At 47.1% G+C, this 17036-nt stretch overlaps 1 protein-coding gene across 1 annotated transcript in view; it reads left to right on the top strand.

Moving 5' to 3' along the window:
- The first annotated feature begins 1598 nt into the window (after positions 1-1598).
- The window catches only part of PLEKHG2 (pleckstrin homology and RhoGEF domain containing G2), a 124988-nt gene continuing 109550 nt past the window's right edge, over positions 1599-17036 (top strand). The window contains exon 1 of the mRNA XM_033956059.1: positions 1599-2015. The gene's annotated coding sequence lies outside the window, so the exon portion shown is untranslated. The remainder of the gene's footprint in view (positions 2016-17036) is intronic.

The raw sequence follows: 17036 nt of genomic DNA on the forward strand, positions 1-17036 counted from the left end.
CAGATAATTGGGATAAATAAATATCCTGCCGCCGGGTAATCAGCTAGTTTTATATAGTTCTCAGTTGTATTTTGCCTGTTGTAAAAATGTAATAAAATGTTTGGACTATAAAAAAAAGATATTTTTTTTTTAAGTTATAATAATAATAATAATAACTTTATTTTTATATACCACCATAGGGATGTTTGTAAATTTCCAGGACGTACATGTTTCTTTTTGAAAATTTGGGACCCATATATTCAAAATCTTTCCTCTAGAGCAGTGGTTCCCAACCCTATCCTGGAGGACCCCCAGGCAAGTCGGATTTTCAGGATAGCTCTAATGAATATGCATGGAGCAGATTTGCATGCCTGGCACCTTCATTATATGCAGATCTCTCTCATGCATATTCATTAGGGCTATCCTGAAAACCCGACTGGCCTGGGGGTCCTCCAGGACAGGGTTGGGAACCACTGCTCTAGAGCACGAAGTATGATTATTAATATTTTACATTGAAGCTTTGGAAACATTTATAGCATCACAATACCTGGTAATATGTGTCATCTTCCATTCGGGGGGGGGGGGTATAGCATCACAATACCTGGTAATATGTGTCATCTTCCATTCGGGGGGGGGGGGTATGTGCAGGGGTAGGATGGAATAGGTCATATAGAAATGTATATTGAAGGAATGATAGAAATATGTATGTTTATTTCATAATTTGATTAATTACTTCAATACAATGTGAATAGGAGGGGGAAGTGGGGGTGGGGGGAAGGAAGGTGGGGGGAGTAGGGGGGTTGATGCGAGTCATATGGAAATATATTTTGGAGGAATGATAGCGATATGTGTGGAAATATCTTAATTGTGAATCTATTTGAAATGAAAATCTATTTGTATTATATTATACTGTATTTCCTTCAATAAAATGTTATAAATTACAAAAAAAAAAAAAAAAGAAACAAATGTATTAGTGGTCACTGGGTCTTTATTATTTCCTCTCTTTTCTGTTTCACCTTGTGGTTTGTTTGTTTTTTAACCTTAGGCTATTCATTTTTGTCCTATCATATAATTGATATGTATATCTACTATATCCTGGATGGTGATGTACTGTATTCGCTGTTTTAGCCTTTGTTTCTGTTTTGAAAATTCAATAAAAATGGTTTAAAATAATTTTTTTTTTAAAAGAAATAAATGTAAGTCATGTCTTACGAACTAGGGCCAACGCTCCTTTGTAGCATGCAATGGTTTGTGAGGGCTGGTGGGAGGGATGTGCTTTTGTTTGTGGAAGCCTAAGCCTAAGGTTAGGCCCAGAGGCGGACTTTGGGAAGCCTTGGTCTTTGCCTTCACAACCAGGACCCTTCCAAGGTCCGTCCCCATTGCTTAAGAAATCCGAGCTCCTCTCAGGAACACTTTGGAATTTTTAGGTTTGTTTTTTTTTCCTATTTATGAAATCTAGGAATTTGGGGGACGGGGGAGGAGAGACAAGAGAGTGTTTATTTGATTTTGTTATCCATGCCCGGGGAAGAGGGCCACTCCCCCCCCCCTCCTCCCTCCAGCACCAGTACTGACAGGGTTAATAGTAGCAGAGAATCTGCAGCAGGAAACGGGGAGGTTTTTCTTTGCTTCTGCAGCTCTGACTCAAGCTTACAGCTTTCCATGGCTGGAGCCCACCGAGCTCCCCCTTCTCTGAGGCTCTCTTCTCACTCGGGATCCATCCTCCGGTCCCTCTCTCCGGCTGCCCCCTTCCTCCTCCCTGCCAGCGACTCCAGCAGATCCCTTCTGCCATGAACTCCTGGCACTTTATCCTAACCCTGCCTCTACACGGGGTTACTCAATTTTGACCCCCCCCCCCCAAACCCAAGCCTTGGCACCTCCCTGCCAGGGTTTCTGTTTCAGGGGGCACCTCTCCTGCAATTAGGAAGCAACAGAGAATGCTCTGGACCTACAGCCACCCATCTTTCTTCTGACCCCTTTGTCTGGGACTGTCACATGTCTGGAGAAAACCCCTTCCAGCGGCCAGCAGATGTTATGAGGTGAGTTTACAGATGTGCTTTGTGCTGAGTTGGTGGTCTCTGGCTGCCTCTCCTTCCTACAGCATCACTGCCCTTCAGCAAGGATTGTCTTACACCCCCGGGTTCAAAGGGAGACCAGTGGGAGTTGGGGCACTGGGAGAGTGGAGAAGAGCCCACCCCAACTGGATTAGGGGTGTCACAGAGCTGCCCGTCCAACCATTAGATCGTGTTTCATCAAGATTTATTGTTTCCAGACGTGAAGGGTCAGAGAGGAAATGGATGGAGGGGTGTTTAGACGTTTGGGTGGCACCAGAACAATGCCCAAGAGGCTGGGCAGAAAGTGTGCCCACACTGGGGGAGGGCGAGATTACAGGTGAGGGCAGGTACTTCCAGGGACTTTCCCACCTCTCTCACAAGTGAGATCTTTCTTGTGCGGTTTCCACCCCTCCCTCCCTCTTTCTTTCTCTCTCTGTCTCCTTCTCCCTTTGTCACTCCCTCTGCCTCTCTCCCTTTGTCTTACCCCTCACTTGCTCATTCTCTCTCTCTCTCTCTCTCTCCTTCCACTAATTCTTTCCCTCTTTCTTTCGTGCTTCTCTGTTCACTTTTTCTTTTAGTCCCTTTTTTTTTTTTTTCATCCCTCTATCTTTCCTCACAGCCTCTCCACCCTGAACACCGGTGAGTTTGCAAGTGCAGTGACCAGGGTGAAGGTTTGATCCATAAGTAAGATGTGAGTTGTTGAAGAGAGATTTGGCCGAACAGAAAGACCCCCCCTTGGAAACAAATACCGCTTCGTCTTCTTTTTTTTTTTAAATACATTCCAAAACTGGAATGTAAATGAACTGGATCTTTTACTGGAGAAAGAAAACCCCTCCTTCTACTTCCCTGCTTCTCTCCACCCCCCCCCCCCTCCTCAAGACAGTCACTGAGGTTCACATAGACCACTGGAATTCATGAGAGGAGGCGCAGAAAAGGATTCACTCCAGTAAGTGCAGAAAGACTAGTGAAAACTTAGAAACATGAGGACAGATAAAGGCCAAATAGCCCATCCAGTCTGCCCCATCCGCAGCATCCACTGTCTCATATTCTCCCTAAGAGATCCCACGTGCCTGTCCCATGCTTTCTTGAATTCAGGACACAGTCTCTGTCTCCACCACCTCTACCCGGAGAGTATTCCATGCATTTACCACCCTTTCTGTCAAAAAAAGTATTTCCTTAGATTACTCCTGAGCTTATCATCTCTTAACAGTTAGAGGTTGTAAACTGAAAAAAACACCATGAACACCTTCTTTCACATCAAGCAGCATTGTGGGGTAAAGACCTAGATCAACTGCTTTCGCCTACGACTTATGAGGAATTCAGAAAACGTCTAAACAACTCAACTGTTCCCAAAGTATCTAGACAACTGACCCACTCAACTTCTTTCTCCTCCATAGTGATTCCTCTGTCCTATTAATCTCTTTCTCCTCAACAACGCATTTCCGGTCCTATTAACTCTCCTCTTCCCCCCTCTTAAATTCAATCAATTTGTACCTCGCTTAATCTATTGTAAACCGCATAGAACTTAATGGTATAGCGGTATATAAACTGTTATTTTTATTATTATTATTAACTACATCCTATGCCGTCTCATTCCAGAGCTTCCTTTCAAATGAAAGAGACTTGCCTCGTGCACATTTATGCCATATTCAGTAGGTATTTGAGCATCTTTATCATGTCTCCCTTCTCCTGCCTCTTCTCTTTAAGTCTGTCCCCATATGCCTTATGATGACCACTGACCATTTTAGTAGCCTGTTTATGTTTTCGAAAGTGCAGTTTCCAGAACTGTATACAATATTCTAAATGAGGTCTCACCAGAGTCTTATACAGGGGCATCAATATTTCCTTTTTCCTATTGGCCATACCTTTCCCTATGCATCCTAGCATCCTTCTAGCTTTCACCATCGCCTTTTCAACCTGTATGGCCACCTTAAGATCATCACATACGATCCCACCCAAGTCCCGCTCCTCTTTCATGCACAAAAGTTCTTTACCCCCTAAACTGTACCGTTCCCTCAGGTTTTGCAGCCCAAACCTTGCATTTCTTAGCATAAAATCTTAACTGCCACATTTCAGACCATTTTTCAAGCTTCGGCAGGTCCTTTCTCATTTTATTCACACCATCAGGGGTGTCTACTCTATCAGATTTTGGTATCATCCGACAAGATGCAAATCTTACCTGACAGCCCTTCAGCAATATCACTTACAAAAATGTTAAAAAGAACAGGCCCAAGCAGTGGCGTAGCAAGGGTGAGTGGCGCCCCTCTCCTCCCTCTTCTCTGTCCCCCCCCCCGCTCCTTCCCAACCTCCCCTGCTACCCACGCACTTCTTCCCTTCCCCCATACCTCTTTAATTTTCCCAGCGCGAGCAGGATCACAAACTTGCTGCCCGCATCGGTGTCAGCTCTCCCTCTGATGTCACTTCCTAGGCGCGGGGACCCGGAAGTGACATCAGAGAAAGCCAACACCGATGTGGGTGGCAAATTTGTGATGTTGGGCACACCGGGAAAATGAAAGAGCTACGGGGGAAGGGAAGGGGGCGCATCTGGAAGGAACAGGGTCATAGAGGGGGACGGGTGCTGGCACCCCCACCAAGACAGTGCCCAGGGCGGACTTCCCCCCCCCCCCCTTAATACGCCACTGGACCCATGAATTGAATCTTGAGGCACACCACTAGTAGTATCTCTTTCCTCAGAGCGATCTCCATTGACTACTACCCTGTGTCACCTTCCACTCAAGCAGTTCTTGGCCCAGGGAGAGGGGACCCTAGGGATATTGGTCAGCCTCTCAAGAAGCCCCAAAACAGAAATAAGCAGGCAAATGTGTCCTGTATTTAATTATAAAATGATTGGCGTCCTTATTGACAGCTGGGCAAATAGAGAAAAGAGAGCGCGAGAGCCAGCTTGATTTACTCAGCTTTTCAAAATGAGTTACCAAAGCAGATGGGCTCCTACCCCAGAGGGCTTACAATCTAAGGGGCCCTTTTGCTAAATCTGTAATGCGCACTTAGCAGTGAAAAACAGGCTACTGCAAAAGGTGAACATAAGAACATAAGCAATGCCTCCACTGGGTCAGACCCGAGGTCCATCGTGCCCAGCAGTCCGCTCACGCGGTGGCCCAACAGGTCCAGGACCTGCGCAGTAGCTCCCTATCTATACCCCTCTATCCCTTTTTCCAGCAGGAAATCGTCCAATCCTTTCTTGAAATCCAGTACCGTACTCTGTCCTATTATGTCCTCTGGAAGTGCATTCCAGGTGTCCACCACACGCTGGGTAAAGAAAAACTTCCTAGCATTTGTTTTGAATCTGTCCCCTTCCAATTTTTCCGAATGCCCTCTTGTTCTTTTATGTTTTGAAAGTTTGAAGGTGTTAGGGCAATTTGCGGTATTTTGCCTGCTAGCAGCGCTATAGAAATGATAAATAGTTGTAATAGTAGTAATTTGCTTCCTGGTTATTTTTTAACAGTATTTTGGGAGGGGGGGTGTGTCTTGGTCGAAGAATGGGTGCAGAAGCATTTGCATTTCCGAGTGCTAACTAGCTAGCGTGAGTTAACGTGGGCAGTGGCGTAGCAAGGCTGAGAAGCGCCTGGGGCAGTGGCGCCCCTCCCCTGCCCTCTTCTCCACCCCCCCCGCCCCTACTTGCTCCATCCCAGCCCCCCTCCTACCGCACGCGTGCTCCGCTTCCCTTCCCCCGTACCCCTGTAACGTACCTGGCATGAGCAGCAATCCCCCCCAACCTGCTGTCATGCCTGCATGGGCTCTCCCTCTGATGTCACTTCCTAGGCCCAGGTCCAGGAAGTGATGTCAGAAGAAGAGCCGACGCAGGCGCGGCGACAGGTTGGGGTTTGCCGCTCGCGCCAAGAATGTTACAGAGGTACGGGGGGGCGTGGAAGGAGCAGGGGGTGGAGAGATGGACAGGTGCCGCAGCCCTACTAAGATGGCGCCCGGGGTGGACTGCCCCTCCCCCCGCCACCCTTACTACACCACTGAGCGTGGGTGCATTTAGGGGCTGATTCTCTAAACGGTGCCTAACTTAACACCTTTAACAGCCTCCATAATTGGCTTAAAAAATTTAATTGGGCAACGATTCCATAATAGGCAGGTGCCTATCGCAATGTGCTTCGCAGCACCTAATGCCTAAGTGGGCACCGCTAGCTGGAGTTATTTGCTGCTAAGCGCGAATCTCCAAAAACTTAGGCACCTGAAATCTGGGCCTTTAAACCCCTCAGCTACATTTCAGGCGCCTTAAGTTTTTGCAAAGGCCTCGCTAGCCGCGATTCTGTAAACGGCACCTAAGTGTGATTGACACGTGGATAGCGCCATTTTTTTTTAGGGGCCACCCGATTCAGGCGCTGCTTATAGAATCAGCCCCTTAGCGTCTCCCATGCTGACTTTTAAAGGTAGCACGCACTCTTGCAAACAGCGCATGACGCGAAAAAAAATTATTCAAAAATGCCTTAAGCTGGGCTGTATTAAATCTGGCTTAGCAGGGCCGGCTTAAGATGATATGGCAGCCCGGACCCACTTCTGTTATGGCACCACCAAGCCAGTTCCCTCCTCCCTCCTCCGACGCTAGCCCTTGCCCCTCCGCAGCAGCTGGCCTGCGAAGCCGCATCCTGTTGACAACTGGGAAAAATGTCGGAGGAGGGAAGAGAGTGTTTAAGCTGCACCCTATAGTTTAACTTATGGGCTGGTGATGTCACGACCCTGGGCGTTTGGCGCCTTTTAGCACTGGTGCTGTGGGCCAGAGCCTCACCTAGTCCATAGATTAAGCCAGCCCTGTTGTTTAGTACAAGGGGAAAGTCCCAAGATAGGATGCACTAACTCCCAAATTCTATATCTAATGCCATAAATTGCATAGAAACATAGAAGATGACGGCAGAAAAGGGCTACACCCATCAAGTCTGCCCACTCTGCTTACCCACCCCCTGTCTATGCCCTAATGACCCAATTTCCTTATCTTGACCCTCGTAGGGATCCCACATGGGTATCCCATTTATTCTTAAAGTCTGGCACGCTGTCTGCCTCGATCACCTGCACTGGAAGCTTGTTCCAATGATCAACCACTCTCTCTGTGAAGAAATACTTTCTGGTGTCGCCATGAAATTTTCCGCCCCTGAGTTTGAGCGGGTGCCCTCTTGTGGCCGAGGGTCCCTTGAGAAAGAAAATATTATCTTCCACTTCGACACGTCCCGTGAGGTACTTAAATGTTTCGATCATGTCTCCCCTCTCCCTACGTTCCTCAAGAGTGTAGAGCTGCAAATCAGTGCACACAGCTAGTTTGTGCATGTAACTTAATTGTTTAACAAGTCAATCGGTGCTGATAATTGGCAATTAATACCTAATAATTGACACTAATTTATTATTTTAGATTTGTTAACCATTTTTTCATGAAACTGTCTAAATTAGATTGTAAGCTCTTCTAGGCAGGTACTATCTGTTATGTTATGTTAATCAGATTTTCTATTCCGCCTTTACCTATTTATTTCAAGGTCGGATTCCATTACAGGAGGTTGGGTCAGTTACCCAGGAAGTTACAGTGGACAGTTTGACATGTTAAATGCACGTGTACAGCACTGCGTACGCCTTTCAGTGCTATAGAAATGATAATTAGTAGAAGCCGTAAGAGATTCAAGTTTACAAATCATTGAATAGTAATCAGGTACTCTTAAGTATTTTCCCAATCTGTCCCAGCAGGCTCACGATCTAACTATGGTACCCGGGGCAACAGAGGGATTAAGTGACTTGCCCAGGGTCACAAGCAGCAGGCTGGGAGCAAACTCACAACCTCGGGGCGCCGAGGCAGCAGCTCTAACCACCAGGCCCCCTCCTCCACCCTAAGTGGCACTAATTAGAAGTTACCTGCCCGACTTGGTGGGCACATTCTATAAAGTGGGGTGCATCGCTTCATCTTGATCTCAAAAGGGGGCGTGGCCAGGGGAGGAGCATGGGCGGGATCAGGGGTTTTCCTAAAAGATAGACGCTTCCGTTGCAGAATGCACCTGATCTGCGCACAACTTAGGCCCAGGCATTTAGGCCTGGTTTTCCTGGGCCTTGATGGGCGCGCCTGAATGTTATGCCATGTACGGCCTTGTAGCGCAATTCTGTATATATCAGGAGTTTTTAATAGAATCGCACCAAATGTCGTGCTGATCGGTGTCGATTTTTTTTCCTGCCATAGAATTTGGTCCTACTGTAATTCCGTATTCATATCCTTTTAGTTAAGTTATGTACCTGAGGCAGTGGAGGGTGAAGAGGCTTGCACGCGGACACTAATGATTTGCATACTGACTCTGCTCATTTACAAGCTGCTGCTTTTGCCACTAGATCATATTGTTAGGAATATGATCTCTCTTTTTTACAGAGAGGGTGTTGGATGCTTGGAATCAGTGGTGTAGGGAGGGTGGTGCCCCCCTCCCCCGCTCCATCTCACCCCCGCTGCGTGCAGATCCCCCACCCCCTGTAGCTCTTTCATTTTCCCAGCGCGAGCAACATTGCGAACTTGCTGCCCGCAAGTCATGTCGGCTCTCCTTCTGACATCGCATCCTAGGCGCGGAAGTGATGTCAGAGAGAGCCGACAGTGGCGCGGGCAGCACGTTCACGACGCTACCGGCGCCGGGAAAATTAAAGAGGTACGGGGGAAGGGAAGGGGCGGACGTGCGCGGCAGGGGGGAGGGTCGGGAAGGAGCAGGGGGCGGAGAGGAGGACGGGTGCTGGCCCGTCCCTCCCTTACTATGCCACTGCTTAGAATGCCCTCCCGAGGGACGTGGTGGAGGTGAAAATGGTGACAGAATTCAAAAAAGCGTGGGATGAGCACAGAGGATTTCTAATTAGAATATAAATAGTATAGAGCAAACTAGGGCTGGTACTGGGTGTCCTGCATATGGTTTAGGATTTGCTGGGGAGGGCTTTGATAGAAGCTCCAGTGACAGGATGGTTAGTGAACTTCAGTGCACCAGCAAATGTGCGAGGGACAATCGTGTGCCGTCGGTTGTGCGCCGTCAGATGCGCGCACCAACAGTTTGGGCGAGGGGCAATGGTGCGCTGTCAATTCCGCTGGTGTTAGGGTTCCCATAAACCCTGATCTAAACTTTACCCTAACACTAGATAGCAAGTTTCCAAGTTTCCAAGTTTTATTAGTGCTTGATAAATCGCTTATTAAATACCTAAGCGATGTACAATTCAAGTTAAATTAAAAAACATACTGGGTTAACATACATGACTCAAGAGGGTAGAGGGGGAAAGTTACAATATATTTGTAGAGGAAAATATACATTTAAGGGAAAAAAATAACTCAGGGAAGGGAAAAAAGCAAAATTATGGGATATTAAACCTAGCATTAAAAAATAAAAATTTGTAAATCTGAGATTCATATGTTAAAAGCTTCCTTGAAAAAATAGGTTTTTAAAGCTCTTTTAAAAGAAATGAGGTCCTTTATGTCTCTAATGTACTGAGGTATAGAGTAGAGAATGACATGGGGAAAAAATCTGTCCCCGTCACCGGCCCACCATCCTCTGCACCGCCCCGTCACCGCCGATCCCTTCACGTCACCGTCACCGCCATCCCTTTCACCACCCCGTCACCGCCACTGCCATCCCATTCACCGCCCCGTCACCGTCCCCGCTGCATCCATATAAGCCTTTTTCCTTTCACTCCCTCCTTCCGATTTGAGCCGGGAACACTAGCGATCGCACGGTCCCCGCGGCCACTACCTGCCTGCCCGGTCGATCCTGGTGTTTGGCCGGCTCTCTCCCTTCTCCTCACCTTGGTTTGTGGGTTTTCTTTTTCGGCAACCTGCGCGCTTTCCCAGGGAGCCGCACACGCGCGGCTGCTCAGTGTTCGATCTTCTGCTCTGCTGCAACTTCCTGTTTCCGGTTGCGTCAGAGCAGAAGATCGAGGCTGAGCAGCGGCGGGTGTGCGCGGCTCTCTGGTAGCGTGCGGGTCGCCGAGGAGGAGGATCTGCGGACTGGGGTGAGGGGAGAGAGCTGGCTGGACACTGGAATTGATTGGGCGGGAGGGTGTGAGCTGCGGGGACCGCGCGATCCTTCATGCCTCACTGCGGGGGACAAGACCATTCACCGCCCCGCGGGCGGTGAATGGCCTTGTCCCCGTCGCCGCAGCAACTGCTAGTTTTCTTCCCCGTTTTCGGCGGGTGACCCGTGGCTAAAATGCGGTGGCCGCGGGTAAACCGCCACCATGTCATTCTCTAGTATAGAGTTCCATAAGGTAGGGGCGATAATTGAAAACATGTCTTGTCTTCTAGTACCAATAATTTTTAAATATGGAACTGTTAACAGATTGTTTGAAGCTGATCGGAGGGTCCGTGAAGCGTTATATGGAATGAGCAGTCTAGTGATGAACTGAGGTTCGTTATAGATCCTAGGTTTAAAAACTAAAAGCAATATTTTATACGAGATTCGATGAGCAATAGGAAGCCAGTGGGAGTCTATCAACAGAGGGGTGACATGGTCAAATTTTTTTGCGTTATAAATTAGTTTGATAGCAGTGTTTTGGATGATTTGTAGCCTCCTTTTTTCTTTTTGCGGTATATTGAAAAAAAGGGAATTGCAGTAATCGATTTTGGAAATAATCAACGAGTGGATCAATATATTTATAGACTTAGGTTTAAGAAACTTGGATATGGAACGTATCATACGTAATTTATAGAAACATGATTTAACTGTATTCCCTATATTATCGTGAAATGAAAGCTTGTCATCCACGATGATGCCTAAAATTTTAAGTGTGTTATGGGGGGGGGATTCCCAAAAAGAGGGTTACTTTGTAACCCTCAAAAAGACAAAAAAGCATCCGCTGTATGGAGCGGAATTGATGGCACGGCCATTGTCCTGCGCGCGTTTGTAGGGTGACGGGGAAATCCAGCAGTGGGAACCTAAAGACAGTACCGGGTGGACTTCTATGGTCTATTGCCCAGAAACATTAAAGAAAGGGCAATTTAACCACGACGATACTGTATAATAAGCAGTGGCGAGAGTGAGCGGCACCTGGGGCGATGGGGCCCATCCCCCGCCCTCTTCTCCACCCCCCAACCCATCTGCTCCTTCTCTGCCCCCTCCTACCGCACACGCGTGCACGCCCCTCCCCTCTTTAACATTCCCAGCACGAGCAACGACCCCCCAACCTGCCGCGCGGCAACCTGCAGCACGGGTGCAGGAAGTGACATCAGAGGAAGAGCCGATGCTGGCGCGAGCAGCAGGTTGGGGGTTACTGCTCGCGTTGGGAGCGTTAAAGAGGCACGGGGGAAGGAAAGGGTGCGCGCGTGTGGTAGTGGGGGCGGGGAAGGAGCAGGGAGGGTAGAGAGGGGGATGGGTGCTGGTGCCCCCATCAAGATGGCACCCAGGGCAGATCGCCCCCCCCCCCCGCCCCTTATTACGCCACTGACGATGTGTGACTATTGGGCAGAATAAATGGACCGTTCAGGTCTTTATCTGATGTCATTTATTGGTGACCCGTCAAATGAGCGCAGGACAATTGCGGTGGTGAATGCTTTTTTGTCTTTTTGAGGGTTACAAAGTAACCCTCTTTTTTGAGGGAGGTGGGGGGATCCCCACTATACTTTAAAAATTCACTTGCTATCTAACACAAAAGGCCCTAATTTGCTGACACTCCTCAGGTCCCATCCCTTGGGAGGAGCTTGAGGCATCTCAAGCCCCTCCCAAGGGATGGGGCCTGAGGAGCCGTCCAGCGCGCACTTGTCCCTGCGTTCAATTGTCGGGACGCTTTTGTCGGAGCGCAGTTTTCCTGCGCTCATTTGTCAGTGTACCCATTTATTATGTTACTACGTTGCTCTATCTGCAGTCCGAGGATGAAGGGTGCGTGAAAGGAGGGAAGAGAGCAGCGCGTATTTTCTGCCAGGTCACCACCTGGAATCTGCCTGAACTGCAGGACGTTGCTTGGCTGCTCTTTCCTTGTTCCAGCTGGGGTGGAAGGTGGCACCTTTTGGAACATGGCCACCAGAAGAAAGTGTGTGTGTGAGAGAGAGACAGAGAATGAGATGAAGGATTGCAAGAGAGGGTGGAAGGCGTGTGACAGGAGAGTGGCCAAGTGAGCAGGGCATAGGGTACTACACCAAAATAAAATGTATGCTTTCCATGTGTAACCAAAAATGAAATATTTGGGGATAGTCCTCTTTAAAGGTGATGGTGCACCTGTGCCACTGTGAACTAAGGATGTTATGCCCACGGATGGGAGACGGGTCTTGATTCTTGGACTGTTACTCATCCTTTTCGCTGAGGTACTCAGTCCCTCCCTGGTCCAGAGGATGCGGAGATGAGAGCGTTGGGAAGGAAAGTGGAGTCTCTCTTGCACCCCTGGCATGGTAGAACAAGCGCTGGAGATTTGTAATTTCTCTTGCCAGAGATTCAGGAGCGGAAGAGGACCTCGGGGGTTTGTTTACATCCTTTCCTTTTGCTGTTGGTTTCCTAGGAAGCTTTATTCATCCTCCCAACCATTCCCATCCATTAACCCATGGCTACAGTATATAGAGTTTACTTCCTTCTAAAGCCTCAAACATCAACTGAAGGGCTGGAGGATGCAGCTGTGTTACACCTATCTCCAAGTCAGGCAGTCGGCCTGCATCATTTCTGACCTCAGCGTACAGAGTACATGGCTTCAGCTAGTCAGAAAATGGTTGGCACCTTAAAACCTACTTTGAAGCTGAAAATTCAAATTACCTCACCTGTGTTAAGTAAAAGAAGACAGCAGAGATGCCAAAAGTGAACAGTTCCGAAGTGTGAGATTTACCACACTAAAAGAGTGAAACTGAAGATCAAAGATTTTTTTTGTTGTTGTTGTCTCATCCAGGTATATCTAGAAAAAATGTATTTGCAAACAGGAAAAAAAAAATGGCACAAAATATTTCTTTTTTTACTCAGTGGCTCTTTGATGGACTGGTGGTACGGTAATTTTCTACATTAGCAAGTAACACCTAATAATTGATGCTAATTGGTACAAATTAGGCCTCCACTGGTTCCAAGGCTTCCTAGCCACTTGGCATTATGCTGCCACTCAGCTGTTAGGGGTTTTCTCTTTATTTTATTTTAATGGGACAGAACTTTCTGGGGTGAGCTTTCTGACATCTGGCACCCTCCCAGCAGGGTCCCCCAAGGATCCCCACTTTCACCATCTGTGTTCAGCCTTCTAACGAAATTCCTGGGAGCCAACCCAAATCTCACGAGTAAAGCATGTCCCCTAGGCAGACGACATAACGCTCATGCTACCTCTGACGGATGCACTGGTTAACACCCTCCACCGTTGTCAAAAAATGTGTCCACATGGTAGAAAACTGGAGCTCAACCCACTGCCTCAAATTAAATAAGAACGAAAACCAAATTCCTTTGGCTAGGACCCTCGACTGACCCGCGCTCCGCTCCGAGGATTCCAGTAGATGGTGGAGATTTTCCATTAGAACTATAATAGAACCATCCAAGAATGGGGTGAGAAACCTAGGTGCATGGCTGGACCAAGCCTAGACGTGACAACACATACTGGATGAACCGACTCCTTGTAAACTGAACCCTTCGAAAGCTACTATCGTTAACCTCTGGTCCCTATATACTTAGGAAACTGTCTCCTTGTACGCTTCTATCGGTATCCTCTCTTCCTTTCTAGTTCTTTTGTCCTGTGTGGTCCCTGTCTTTAGCTTCATGTCCTCTCCCTACACTGTGAATGTCCTTTTGTAACCCGTTCTGAGCTATTGGGAGGACGCGATAAAAATCTGAAGAAACAATCTAAAGCACCTATGGCAAACCCTGCTGGGTTAGAGGACTGAAGCCCTGCCTCTCCCACCAAGCAATGCCCAATGTCGTAATATCCCCGGTACTCACAGTTTTTTGACTACTGCAATGCAACCCTGCTGTGTTTACCGAAACATATGATCAGATGGATCCAAACAGTACAAAATGCTGCAGCTAGGTTTTTGCTAGGTAAATCGAGACAGATGAGTGCCATCCTGCTGCTAAAAGAGTTACGCTGGCTCCCAATTGAGAGCAGGGAGAAATTCAAAATCTTATCACTGATGCTCAAAACTGTTCGTCTCTCAGAACCGTAATACCTAGCAGCAAGACTACAAAACCATTCACCCCTACATGCTCGAGCCGAGAGTCCTTACTACATATACCGTCCTTCAAAGACATCAAATACAAAAGCACCAGGGCAAGAATGTGCTCGGTAATGGCCCCCACGTGGTGGGATGCCCTATTGAAGGAATCAAAGCTAGAAAAGGATGTCAGAAAATTCAAGAAAGGGATAAGGACTGTCCTTTTCTCAAACTACTTCAATTGAAACTATGAAGTTGACAGAGAGAGGAAAGTAGAACTTTCAGGGATGCATGTAAATAGATTATATTTAGTTGAAATGGCCAACCTCCTTAGGAGGCGTGTAAACATAGGGCTCCTTTTACGAAGGTGCACTAGCGTTTTTAGTGCATGTGCCAACCCCACGCTACAAGGAAAATACTAATGCCAGCTCTATGGAGGCGTTAGCATGTAGTATGCGTGCTAAGACCACTAGCACACCTTCGTAAAAGGAGCCCATAGTGTATCTAGCTGCAATAGTAAACCTAGTATTATACGTAGGACGATTGCTTTGGTATAAACGTGTGAATATAAGTAGGATGATCAATGTGCCAATAACATAAGTAGGATGATTGATTATGGCTTTGGATCTAAGCCCTCAGTTTTTATGGTGGATTATAGAAATCACTGAAATGCTTCCAGTCATATTACGCTTGAAGGCAAGGTCTTAAAGATTTACGCTTTGGATAAGTAATTAACACTTTTAATAATTTTAATAGGGGATTTTGTAGTGTTTTGTCGTTTTTACTTATAAAATGTACTTTATGGTATAATTGCATATGCTGAGCTTGCAGGGCAGAAATTGAGATTTAACAATAATATTTTCCAGATGAAGAGAGGGTGCCGTAGCGGTTAGAGCTATAGTTTCAGCACCCTGAAGTTGTGGGTTCAAACCCCTCCCTACGCCTCTCACCCTAGCTACACCACTGCAGAAACTGGTCAGATTTCTTCTGACTGGTGAGGCCACCTGACTTTTCTTTTGCCATAAAAGTTGTGATCAGGACCAGTATCCTGCCACTGAGGTTCTAATGAGCAAGAGAAGGAGTTCAAAGAGTATAAGAGCCTTCAGATGAGCCCAATGCACTCCTGTTAAGTGAGACTTGGCATCTCTGAGACAGAGAGAGTTGCCAAATTACTCAGTGCAGTGGGCAGCAGGGAGTGGGCATCCCTCCTTCCAATTTTGGATGACACAGGGGGGTTCTGTGGTGGAAGGAGGGAGTGGGCATCCCTCCTGCCTCTATTCTGTGTCCGGGGTGGGTCGTCAGGGGGTGGGGGGGTCATCGTGGAGGGCTGGCACAGCATTTTTTTTTTTTTTAAATGGGGCAAATATTGAACGTATGTAACACACACATCTGTGCTATTAAAAAAAAAGGACAAAGCCCCAACAGCTGAGTGGGGCTTCCACTGCCGCTCAGCTGTTTGGGCTTCCCCAAAGTGACTCTGCACATGTGTCCACATCACTCTTAGAGTGACTGGTCAGATGGGATTAGGGCGCACCTCTGTGCAAATCATTTGCATGAAAACTTGTTGAAATATCAATCGTTGTTCCAGGGTCAGCCAAAAAATTAGCCAACAGTGACTCACACAGTCTTAACAACTGTGTTGTGTGCATCTAGCCCTCAGGTCCAGGCTGGAGAACTTTTGGGGCTAATCCTGATTTTGAACTTACATTGCAAAGCACAGTGGGATTTGTAGTGTCTGATCCTGCTCATTGAACTCAGTGCTATAAGTCCCTACTTCTAGTGCCCATCATCTCTACAGTGCTACTAGATATACACACTGCTGTACACATTATATGCAAGTACTTTTTCTGTCCCTAGTGAGCTCACAATTTAAGGTGTTTTTTGTAGTAGGGGCAATGGATGGTTAAGCCTAGGGTCATAGGGTCACAGGAAGCTGTGTTGGGAATTGAACCCAGTTCTCCAGGATCTCAGATCACTACTCTGACTGTTAGGCTACTCCAAGTCCCATAATTTACCATGTTGAGGTGCCCCAAATCTCCAGGCTAGAACTGGGTGATAGAGAATGGCACGGTGATAAAATTCATCACTGTCCCCATCCCCGCAGATAACCGCAGGAAACAATCCTGTATCATTCTGTAGTGTCTATCTCAACCTCAGTCCTTCCACACCAGCATTCTTCAATGCAAGGCTTGAGGGTCAGTGGCTGAGCCTATTCATACTCTGATTCTTATGTGAGCCAAGTATGGGATAATGAACACATTGTGACATCACTGATGAGGTTGGCTCTTATTGGTAGAATGAAGCATTATGACATCACATTATCAGCTCTGGATACCAGGGACTGTCATTCTTTAGTATCTATCTCAACCTCAGTCCTTCTACACCAGCATTCTTCAATGCAAGTCTTGAGGGTCAGTGGTTGTGCTCATCCATACTCTGATTCTTCCCTCTCTCCTTAATGAATGACATGGAGATGGTTTCCCATGGTTGTCCGTGGGGATGGGAACAGTGATGAATTTTATCACCATGCCATTCTCTACTGGGTGACATGGCATTTCTGAACAGAGGTGTGATAGAGAACCATAGAAAGACATCCCGGTTGTTATCTGCTATCACTTATGATTGCTGGGTGTGTGGGATTTTTTTTCAGGGCTTTGTTGAGGCCTACGGACAAAAGAACTTGGAGGATAGTGGAGGGGGATAAAACCAAGACGGTTTCGGCTTCTCCTCACCATCTCGTTAAATCCAGGCTTTGAGTTTTACTCTCCCAGCCCCCACTTGCCATCTGACTGCCATCCTTTTCAAATTTAATAGTTTTTCTTGGGCTTCAAACAAAATCTAAAAAAAAAAATAAAAAAACAACCATTCCCCAGTGAGGAGTTAGTCACTGTAGCCACACAGCTGTGTGCATTTGGAAAAAAAATAAATCCTAAGAAAGAAAGTTTGCGTGG

The sequence above is a fragment of the Geotrypetes seraphini genome, chromosome 8 (assembly GCF_902459505.1).
Source record: "Geotrypetes seraphini chromosome 8, aGeoSer1.1, whole genome shotgun sequence".
NCBI lineage: Eukaryota > Metazoa > Chordata > Amphibia > Gymnophiona > Dermophiidae > Geotrypetes > Geotrypetes seraphini.